Source organism: Orbicella franksi, chromosome 13 (assembly GCF_964199315.1).
Source record: "Orbicella franksi chromosome 13, jaOrbFran1.1, whole genome shotgun sequence".
Classification (NCBI taxonomy): Eukaryota; Metazoa; Cnidaria; class Anthozoa; order Scleractinia; family Merulinidae; genus Orbicella; species Orbicella franksi.
In genome coordinates this window covers 15,625,251-15,637,500 of record NC_138157.1, presented here as the reverse complement: position 1 = coordinate 15,637,500, position 12,250 = coordinate 15,625,251, and the positions used below count along the sequence as shown (strand labels likewise).

Below are 12,250 nucleotides of genomic sequence, written 5' to 3'. Positions count from 1 at the left end.
AGCAGTTCAATCCGTGGGCGTTACTGTTGGTGAGAAATAATCTTTACCCTTAAAGAATTCGCGACACCAATCGTTCGGACAGGAAAAGAACTGCGTGCAAAATAGAGCGTAACCTTTTCTTTCACCTTTTCTTTGTAGACACTTGGCTGCAGGTTGGTTTTCTGTGTGTCAAAATATATTACACTGTACAAAATGGTCCGTACAAGGACCCTTCCTCAGGTCGTAGACATTCAGCGTATCTATCCGTATAAGACAAATATAAGGATGAGGCAGAATGTATAAGGTCCGCATAATGATAAGTATATTTCAGGGTTGGCCAAGGAAAATACCAGGATCTTACACACTTGTGGCAGGATTCCTTATATGTCAGCATACATGCCAGTATACGTGATGTATACTGAGGAAAAAAGGACTACTGGAAGGTCTGTGGACGGTGTGTATACGGAATCTTACAGTTGTGGTAGGGCTCCTTCTAGTTCAGGCCACATGTCAGTATAGTGTGTGTATACTGGGAGAATGAAGGGGTATACTGAATGTGGTGTCGAAGGAATATGTGCTGATTTCGTATATTTCGTGGATAATGACCCTGGTTTTTAGCTAGAATGAAATTTGTTTGCGGGACTCTCAGTGGCAGTGGCAACATTTTTATCGTTTTCTTCTCTGCTATTTTTTGTCTTCATCATTTACAAATTAAAACCTGCTTGATTTCTATCTTAAACTCAACCAAGTGGAAGCTGTCTCGTGCTTCTCTAACACGTACTTTCCAAATGGAGTACGTAAATAAAATTTACGTAAAATGTCCTCTGACGGCATCCGTCTAATAGAAACACAAGGTTAACATGCGGGTTAAGAGTTCCCTTTTCCTTCGCCTCCGTAGCCACGAGTACTTGAAGTTTCTTGACTTGAAATGACTCTCTTCACAAGTTGTCCTGAGAACAGCATTTTGCAGACTGTAATTTAAGTCCTTTGGGATAAAATGTACTTTCAGTTAAGTACGTTTAGAGCACATTTCTGTGTAATCTCCTATACTAAAAACGGTTTGAGGATGTGTATAATTTCAGCAAGGTTTAATGATTTCGAGAGCATGCTCTTGCAAGTAGATAAAAACATCAAGATCATCAAGCTTCCCTTGCTTACATGAAACTAAGGCTACAGCTTACCTGAACATGGTTAACGTTTTCAGAAGTCATGATTTCTATTCCAGATAGGTTGTTCAAAGTCATAATAGCGTGTTGTATAGACCAAAGAGGAAGACTATCCATCTCCCGGTGACTGAAAAACGTTCTTTGTGGCACGATGCCGTGTTCAGTTCCAAAGTGAGTTCCAAAGGAAAGCGAAGACGGCTCGATCGATTGCCGCACATAGTGTTCGCTAAATGGAGTTTCCTTCGTCTTATGTTTCTTCAAATTCCACTTCTTACCGTTTGCAGAATTACCCAATTAAGATCCCTTGCCTCAAAAACTAAGGTAAGTTCTAACCGACAACGAAATAAAAAAGTAAACCGTCTTCAACGAATCTGCACGCCTTTCAAATGTGGCGGTAAACCGGCAAAATCAAAGAAATTGGGTCACGTACGCCATGTATGGGTACACATTTGGTCTTCCCTTGGCAAAGCCGCTGACACTCATTGTTCTGTGAGCCCAAAACGAACTAGAATCAGAAACTGATCAAGCGTATCATATTTAGGTCTCCGATCTCATTAGTAATCATGGGCTGCATGTAATCGCTCTAGCACTTCATCCTGTCGATTCCTGGGTCTGTTTTTCTTTTACGAACGCGTTTTACCTCGATACATAGAGATGAGATCAAACGAAGCATTATTCAGATTATTGATCGATACGTTCAGGTGATCTTAAATACCGTTGAGAAATTAAAGAAGCGTAAATGAAAGATGCGTGATTAAGGTTACCGTAAACCTTCGCGGGTGTCCTTAGCGCGAAAAAATATTACCGCGCTGTCTTAAAGACAACCACTACAAATTATATATCAATGCAAAGGTTATAGAATGCTCTATTCGATAAAAATGGTTTTGCCTCAATTTTTTTTAATCATAAGGCGAGCGCGACCTAAAAGCGCGAAACGACCGACGTTCCATTGAGCGAATTTATCGGGTATTCAGATTTTCAGATTTTATTAATTGACACTATTTACAGACATATTTCACTATCGCACACTATTACAAAAAATTCATTAATTAAAAATAAGGAAAATATAATAATAATAAAACCAAAACAAAATGTGCTCAGTGACCAAAGAAGCATATGCTATCGTGTTGGTCACTGACACGTATCAAACTCGACCGCATCAACAAAGCTACTGCATTATATCATTCACGAGGCATCAATCATCAAAACCGTGTGAGGTTTTGTCGATATTCCTATTGGTTGTTTTGGAAAATTTCTGTCAAGTTTGATGTCCAAAAATACAGCGACACGTTTTACGACGAAAGCCATCGCAGGAGATCAATTTTGAAAAACGCAAATCCCCCACACGGTTTTGATGATTGTGCCTCGTGAATGATATAATGCAGTAGCTTTGTTGATGCGATCGAGTTTGATACCCGATAAACTCGCTCAATGGAACGTCGGTCGTTTCGCGCTTTTAGGTCGCGCTCGCCTTATGATTAAAAAAAATTGAGGCAAAACCATTTTTATCGAATAGAGCATTCTATAACCTTTGCATTGATATATAATTTGTAGTGGCTGTCTTTAAGACAGCGCGGTGATATTTTTTTCGCTAAGGACACCCGCGAAGGTTTACGGTAACCTTAAGTCTGTAAAGAGGCGTCGTTTTAGCGTCATACCCGGTTACGCACTATAATAATACCTTATAAGGCAATCCATAAAGAATGCTGATATCTTTACGCAACGTGTAAAAGAGCGTACAGATGAGTTAATGATACCTTTACGCGATTCATAAAGAGGCGTAAAGAAGCCTTATTGATATCTTTACGCGCAAAGGATCGTACAGATGCGTTATGGATATCTTTACGCAATGCGTAAAGAAGCGTTGAAATATGTTATTGATGTATTCACGCAATGCGCAAAGAAGCGTATAAATGTGTTATGACTATCTTTCGTTAATGATACCTGTGCGAAATCCGCAAGGAAGGGTAAAAATGTGTTAATACTGATACCACCGGCGTTTATAACTGTTTATCTAACTTAAAGCTTACTTTACACACCCTTTACACGCCGATAAGTTCGCTAAGTAAGTTCTTCTCACTGCGTGAAAGCTAAAATATTCTAGAGTATTCTAGACTCGAATATGTGATTGTGACGCAATAGAATCCTGGAGTATTCAAGCCCCACACAACACGTGACGTACACCTGGAATATTCGTGTCGAATATGGTGGAATACGCTTCGTTCATAATCGTTCGAGGATTTTCATTAAAGTATACCACACATCTGTCGTACTCCTAGAGTATGATGGCGAACCCTTTGTAAAAAGAACTTTATAAAAGAAGGTAACAGTTCGGGTGCATAGCATTCTCCTGGAAGCAAAATTTAGACTATGAATTCAAAGTATGTGCGATCTGCGCGTGTATACGTTTAACCTCGAATACGTGATCTTGACGCCAAAGCTATAGAATTCTAGAGTATTCATGGCGTGTACAACCGTGACGTGGACCTGGAAAATTCTTATCGAATACGGGCATACGGCAGGAGCACGACCGTGTGTTCGTTCGTTGACCAGAACAATTGTACTTTTTTGGTTCATGTTGTCGGCGCAGCGCATTTGTTTTGCTTGAGTCACGAAATTTACACACTTTGTTGTTACTTCGAATTCCCCTCATTCGGTTTTGACCGACGTTTTCGGGATAATCACTACAAAGCGATTTCTCTTTGTGTGACCCGTCTCGTCTGAAGTGGTTAACACAGCACGAAACCGCAAATAGGACACTAAGGGATACGTAAAGTTCCGCAAAGTTAAACTGACTAGAGACATGTAAAGCTGCGCAAAGTTTGGTAGTAAGAGGAATCAAGTTCGTTTCGGAGAAGTTTTGCTGTATTCAGTGGAGAAAGTCCCGAGACCTTCAGACAAATATCTTTGCTCTGTGGGATGAGTTTAAATCCGGAGCCCGCAGGGCAACGAAACTCCTAAATAACGGCCCATTAGTATCCCCCAACTAGTGGACTAATGCAAATCCTGCATTTTGATTGGCTACGCTACTAGGGGACTATTAGTAATAGTCATCGAGTAGCGAAATTGGCGCCATCGAGCGTGACGCTTTCTTTCGTTTTATTCCCAAATAAATATTTCTTCAACTTGCATTTGCTAACTTTATTATTACCTTTTCTGTCCGACTAGTTGGGTGATACTAAAACAATTAGACCCTTCGCCCTCAAGGGCCACGGGTCAATAGCCCATTCGGCTTCGCCTCCTGGACTATTGACCCGTAGCCCGCAAGGGCTACGGGTCTAATTGCGTTCGACGAAGTGGAACGCAAACCTAATTTTGACCTGTGGCTTTTCAGAGTTAATCTCCCAGTGCACGGTTCTAGGCTGAAAAAAACCACATTCCTGTAAGGACACCAAAATGGCCACCCCGCTTGATTTTTGCAGGGGCATGTCACGGCCAGTAAACTGGTACCGTTTAATGCTACAATGTAAGACATGTGATAAGACATGTGGCGAACATGTGAGTATGTGAGCAGGCCGTGTGAGCTCGTCTTTCCGATGGATCTTTTTTTGACTTCTTTCCATTCAGTCGCCGTACGCCTCGCTATTATGTGCTCTCGGCGTTAGATTTTGGCGAATTTAAACGCTTCGACGGCAGCATTTATCGCAATCTGAGGAAATTGTCATTGTTTATTAACACGACTTGGCTTTGGGATGATAACCGCGGGAACAGCTACATTTTGATTACATTTGTTGATTAGTTCCAGTCGTGACAGATAGCTCAGTCTTTATCCGGTCGAAATTTTATTGTTTACTCTGAAGGAAAGATCCATGAGACTACTTTATTCATCAGGGGAAATATTCGAATTAGTCGCGAAACGAGCACGCGACTGCAAATGCTAGCTTAGAATAATGTTCGTAATTTAAATATTCTATGAAACTTGAGAGACTACAGAAACTGGCAGCGTCACGCAGCGTATCAACAAATCGTGACCTCTTCACTAGCATGGACTTTGACACTATGCATATCTGACTGTAAAACCTCGGTTGCTGCTGAAAAATGTTGATTTTAGCAATAGACAAAGGTTGAAAATCAGCTAGTGAAATCATTTATTTACGATATATAATTATATGTTAAAGTGAGAGCGTCGAACGCACTCTCATAATCTCTGATTGCTACTAGTTGTTAAATAGCTTCCTCAGTCGACTCCCTGCCATCATATCAACATTGCAGTTACGCTTGAACAAGAAATCACAAAACGTATTACGAAGACGAAAACACTTTAATCAAATTTTTTCCTCGAGGTTACTTTTGAAACGAAATTGACTTTAAATGTGTTTCGAAACGACTTGTAACGAAATGAGAGAAACGACCTACATCAGCATTCTGAGTGTCCGACCTTCAACAAGCACGGATCAGCGGTTTTCCACATTAGATACCAGGTTCTCTCGGTTCTCGCGCTATCTTTTGGCGTCCTTTTTGAAAGGTGTGAAATGATGAAGCTTGCATCGATCTCTTGGTCCTTTTTCGCTGTTTAAAAACTCTACTTTGGCGGACAAAATTCAGTTTACCTTCGCTTCTTCTTTGTGCACGATTTCAAGCAGTTTTTGGTGGTATGCAGCTGGTGAAAACATCGATACATACGGAGGTACGAGTCGACAACAACAGGTAAAACGTAAGCCATCGTTGTCTTCCCGGGTTGTCTTGTACGTACGAGTAAGTTAAGCTTAAGTTTCCAGGGTAAAGTTCAGTTGTAATGTTTGCATAAGAGGTATAGAATTACCTCTGGTTGTAAATATTTCTTTATCAAGCAGAAGTTATACATTGGAAGTTAATGTAACCTTGATTTCAAGAGGGACAGCAATGGGAATGATGGTGAATTAAACCATTAAATCAAACTACTGTGTAAAATTTACTGATTGATTTATTATGATATGTTCCTTAGTACTGCAAGCTTGATTTGAGGTTTCCCAGTGTGGATTTACACATAAACTTAACTAACCTTTTATGCGTATTGTATTTTAATCATAGGATGAAGTAAAATTGGTAATGCCTTACATGTATGTATAATCCCTGGCCTCCTTATTTGAAGCAAAAAAGGAAAACCTGTGAGGACGAACCCTGGCTTACAAGATACATGTATGTATTTATGACTATTTAGGGTGCCATGGAGACTTTTTAAGATTTATTTTTGTAAGAGCTTTGGAAAAATTATATTGGCAAGTAAATTTTGGCATTTCACTAGTCAGTCTCAATATATTTTATATATAAACAAGGTGATTTGCGGATCTGTTTTCAGAGTGCTCAGTAGTAAACTAGAGCGTGATTATAACAGATGACAAACTGAGCAACTGTAGATCTGACTTGACATTTTATCACTATTTAGTTTCGTAGTACACAACTTGTGTGCAGCACTCGTGAGATAAAATTGCCGAATGCGAATTTACATCATTACACTGATTTGAAATACACACGCAACCGTTGGAAATATGATAGCTACAATAAGTGAACGCTTTTACAAAGAAAAAAGGAAAATTGGAAATTATAGATAAACACTGTTACTATTGTGTAACAACGGAAGCTTTAACAGTTAAAATTTAGCATTTTTCAAGAAGAATTTGTTTGCATGTCTACATGAAGTTATCAGTTCATTCCATTTATTCAGAGAGGCTAACTCAGGTTTACAAAGCTTGCTTTAAAATCTTTCAAGTGACTTTGAACTTTGATTTATTGTCAAAGTCACTTGGAGGCTGCCCAATATAACCCCGCTTCAAATCGATGTAACCTATGCCTCTGGGAGAAGTACTTTATTATTTGTAAACCTGAGTTAGCCTCTCTGAACAGAATGAACTGATTAGATAACTTCATGTAGACATGCAAACAAATTCCTCCTGAAAAATGTTAAATGTTAAATTTTAAATCTTCTCTTGTATTTCAGTAATAACAGAGTTTATTCCTAATTTCCAACTTTCCTTTGTTTTGTAAAAGCATTCACTTATTGTAGCTATCACATTTCCAGTGGTCGCTTGTGTATTTCAAATCAGTGCAATGATGTAAATTCCCATTTGGCAATTTTATCTGATGAGTACTGCACACAAGTTGTGTAGTACGAAACTAAATAGTAATAAAATGTCAAGTCAAATCTACATTTGATTAGTTCGTCATCTGTTATTTTATATATACATTATATTAAGGTACATGTAAACCCTGTTTCATTGATGACCACTACAAATTTCAAGACAATTTGCTATAGTAATGTCAAACTACAATGAAACTTTGATATAATGAAGTGCCAAGGAATTGGCAAAGTATGTTCACTATAACAGGGTTTGTATCAAGGTTCTTTTCTGTATAGTCTACTATTACTGGGGCCATGAAAATCATTTGTTATACTGAGGACCTTGTTATATAGAGGCTCGTTAAATCGAGATTCCACTGTACTAACCATATTCCTTCCAAAGGTAAATATTGAAAATTGAGTGTTATTACTCGTTTAGGCTATTAGCCTAAGGAGGAATTTGTTTGCATGTCTACATGAAGTTATCTAATCAGTTCATTCTGTTTGTTCAGAGTGGCTATTAGCCACTCATTTCAGGTCAAGAGCTGAAAATTCAGAACAATATTGAATTTGATACTCAAATTTTGATTGGATTAATTAATGCATAAAAAGTTTGCACCATATCTGGCAAAAAATGAAAGGCTTCTAGAGCTCTCCTGCCTTTGTCAATGCAAAATGAAACATAATCTGTAACCTTGAACATTGTTGCTTGAATGGTTTTTAATGTTTTTAAGCCCACAAACTCTGGCCCTCACATCCTTTCATACTTTATTTGCACTGGAAACTTGATTAATGTGCAACTCAACTCTCTCTTCTCTCAAAGGCATCTTAAGTATGTTTTTGCATGCAGTAGAAACTCAGGTGCTTACAGTGTAGCTTTCCAAATGTGACTGTAAAACCTTTTGGTCATCAATCCTGTCAACACTTAGTGTTGATCTCAGGTCTTGGTTTGAATTTTCAGCTCTTTGTCTTGAGGTTACCCTATATCTTTCAGTGTCTTGCACCCACACCATTTAGCATGTCTAATTAAAGCCAATAAAGCTGGCTATCAATCTACACGTACATGTATACCAAGAATTTTGAAATAAAATGAATTGTCAAATTTTTCAGGGTTTCTCCATGCGAGCATCCAAATCACTTTTTGAAAGCTCAGTCAAAGTGAGTCTGCCTCAAATTTTGGACAGTAGCTAGTTTATCATCCATGTCTGTTAATTTTTATTTTGAAATATTTTTTCTCTGAGAGTGATTTTTGAATGATCACTCCACCATTCTTTAATCCTGTTTTGGAAATGTTCTGTAACTTTTTACTGCAATTGAATATGGCAACACGCAAGCAATTTTTTTCGTGTTTTGTGTCCAGAAACCGAGAAACAAATTAACAAGAAACAAAGTTCGCTTTGACTTGTACATGTAGCTTTCAAAATGTGATAATAATAATAATGATTTGCATGCCAGCACTAAAATGTCTAGAAAAATGTGGCAATTCATTTTATTTGAAAGTCCTTGGTATAGTTTGATAGCCAGCTCTATAAGTTTTAATTTGATATGGGGTTTACATACAGTGTCTACAGATTAAATCAGATGCACTACATCCCTTTTGTGTGAGACACCTCTAAAGGTATATGGTAATGTTAAGAGGGTTCCAATTGTTGAACCAAACAATAATCATGTTAGAGTGGTTTTCAATTGAGTGTCGTAAAACCAAAACCAAAGCCAATTACTTACCGATTAGACTTCTCAGCTAATCTCGAACTGTAGTAAAACCAAAACCAAAACCAAAGTAATTGTCTAATTATTACTTTCGACACTCAACTGAAAACCGCTCTAAATATGCAAAGCAGCAATTCATTAATTCATCCTTAATTCTCTTTCGCAACATAGCAGCATCTGGTTCTAAAGTTTGCATACAAAATGTAAGTGTTTTTTAGACTGCTTCTTAGATGGTTCCTTCTGCTTTTTCATAATATAGCAGCATCTAGTTAGAAAGTTGCATGCAAAATGTTATAGAAGTGGTTTTTTAGACTTTGCTTCTCAAATGCCTCATTGTGCCTTTTCATAACACAGCAGCATCTGGTTATAAAGTTTGCAAAAAAAAATGTTATGGTGTTTTTTAAAGACTTTGCTTCTCAGATGCTTATGCTTTTTCATAACAAAGCAGCATATAGATATAAAGTAAAAGCATACAAAATGTTATAGTGTTTTTTTAGGTTTTGCTTCTCAGATGGTTCCTTATACTTTTTCACAACATAGGGTCTTGGCAATGTAAATTCTTCCATAGTTTGATGAAAATAAACATACACGAACAAGTAACAGCATAAGTTTTATTATTTCAGTATAAATAAAGTATTATTTGAAATGAAATGAAGATGTCATAAGGGCAGTTGTTTACGTTTTGTTGGGATAACATGCATGTTGTCCTGATAATTTTCTTTCTTTTGGGTGGGTTTTGTTAGGAATCCAAAGGAATTTAAAAGTGTGTTACACTCGGCAGTTTGAACACAGTTTGGGGGATATACAAGCTTTGGTATGGGTCCTCAGTACTTCACGTTGGCGTCAGTATTCAATCACGAATACGTTTCATACTTTACATGAGTCTCGTGTTCCAGTCGAACACCAGAACACTTGAAGTGTGTCGTTTAGAATACCTTGAAACCTCACGTATGCCTCAGTATTCAAACATGAAAACGTTTCATACTTCGCACGAGTCTCGTGTCCCAGTCGAACACCACAGAACACTTGAAGTGTGTCGTTTAGAATACCTTAAAACCTCACGTATGCCTCAGTATTCAAACATGAACACGTTTCATACTTCGCATGAGTCTCGTGTTCCAGTCGCACGCTTCGAAACACTAGCGTGTTGTCGGACCGAACTACGCGGTAGCGTATATTACCTGCATAAAACCCGTTCTTGACGACGCAATACATCTTTGGCTGTGAAAAATGTGACATAACTTTCGTATTCATAGCGTGCGATTCTCGAAAATTAGAGCATACTTGACGTATTCATTAGTATTCGAAGACCTTCACGTCAGAAGAGGCGTCGTGCATCGCTTGTTCCAGTTGCAAACTCTCGAACAACTGAGAGTGCAGGAGTACCCAACGACAGTTTCGAAGAAAATCCACCATACAGTGTGCTTAACATTACCCGAGTGTCGCTACGTCAATCTTGTTTAATATTTAACTTTCCTGGGAAAAAAAATACCCGCTCTTCACCGCCAGCAAGCATGATTTTGAAGTTATCGGACTCCCAGCCAGCGCTCGACGTTGAGGTCGTCAACGAGCCAGCATGCTTTAAATTTGTCACCTAGCTAGCCAGCATAAAAAAAGTTTGCCGAAAGTTTGCCAGCATGTTCGAGTATACCATTTTTTGCCAGCCAGCGAGCGAGTAATTTCAATATACCATAGCAAGGTACATTTCCTTAAAACTATTTATATAACAACGGATTTAGTATTGCGTACCCTGAACGCAAAAAAATACGTTCGTGGTTTCATTTTTACTTTTGAGTGGAAAGGTTTCGTAACACTCAAAAGATTACACTTACCATACAACAGTAAACCAAGAGGGGGAAAGATAAAATGTGCTTACAGTGTTCTGATTATCCTTGAGGGATCCAAGCTTCACTCTGAAAATAAATCGTGAATTCCTTCCAAAAGAAGAGTGAAGTATAAACAATGTCCATTCCGTTAACAGACGTAATCTAGATATTCAGTTAATGAAGATCTATTGTTGTTATTACAAGTACAACAAGCAACCTATCAGTTGTTTCAAACGCTTACATACGACAAACTTTCACATTCATTTCATTTCCCAGAGTTATTGTTCCAAAAAGTCAACGAACCTCCATGCAAAGAACTAAAAAACTGTTTAGCTCATGAAGTAAAAGCAAAACAAGATTACAAAGCCCTCACTAGGCTTTGGCTACCAAGTGTCTGTCATTTTTATAATCAAATAAACCTACGAAACAAACAGATGTCAGCTACCTTTATCAGTATAACATTTCCTTGGCGAAATAGCAAATCCTCGCAAAAGATTCAATACAGAAGCCGGAAGGATTTGCAGCAAAAGCAATCGCAAGTTGTTCGTAAGGTGATCACCGCAAAAGACTCACGACGGAAACCGCAAGGATTCGCAGCAAAAGCAAGCGTTAGTCGTTCATCAGGTGCTCGGCGCAAAGGACTCACGACAGAAGCCGCAAGGATTCGCAGCAAAAGCAATCGTTACTTGTTCGTAAGGCGATCACCGCAAAAGACTCACGACAGAAGCCGCAAGGATTCGCAGCAAAAGCAATCGTTAGTAGTTCGTAAAGCGATCACCACAAAAGACTCACGACAGAAGCCGCAAGGATTCGCAGCAAAAGCAATCGTTAGTAGTTCGTAAAGCGATCACCGCAAAAGACTCACTACAGAAGCCGCAAGGATTCGCAGCAAAAGCAAGCGTTGGTTCGTCAGGCGATCACCGCAAAAGACTCACGACAGAAGCCGCAAGGATTCGCAGCAAAAGTAATCGTTAGTAACTGTTGTTCGTAAGGCGATCACCGCAAAAGACTCACGACAGAAGCCGCAAGGATTCGCAGCAAAAGTAATCGTTAGTAACTGTTGTTCGTAAGGCGATCACCGCAAAAGACTCACGACAGAAGCCGCCAGGATTCGCAGCAAAAGGAATCGTTATTCGTTCGTCAGGCGATCACCGCAAAAGACTCACGACAGAAGCCGCAAGGATTCGCAGCAAAAGTAATCGTTAGTAACTGTTGTTCGTAAGGCGATCACCGCAAAAGACTCACGACAGAAGCCGCAAGGATTCGCAGCAAAAGTAATCGTTAGTAACTGTTGTTCGTAAGGCGATCACCGCAAAAGACTCACGACAGAAGCCGCAAGGATTCGCAGCAAAAGTAATCGTTAGTAACTGTTGTTCGTAAGGCGATCACCGCAAAAGACTCACGACAGAAGCCGCAAGGATTCGCAGCAAAAGCAACCGTTGGTCATTCGTAAGGCGATCACCGCAAAAGACTCACGACAGAAGCCACAAGGATTCGCAGCAAAAGCAAGCGTTAGTAACTGTTGTTCGTAA

The 12,250-nt window shown here is 39.0% G+C and overlaps 1 protein-coding gene and 1 pseudogene across 2 annotated transcripts in view; one reads left to right on the top strand and one right to left on the bottom strand.

The window, feature by feature from the left end:
• Window positions 1–12,250, bottom strand: part of LOC145464749 (beta-1,3-galactosyltransferase 5-like) — a 56,167-nt gene that overhangs the window by 3,704 nt on the left and 40,213 nt on the right. The window lies entirely within an intron of this gene.
• LOC145465067 (uncharacterized) lies at window positions 376–12,250 on the top strand (annotated as a pseudogene).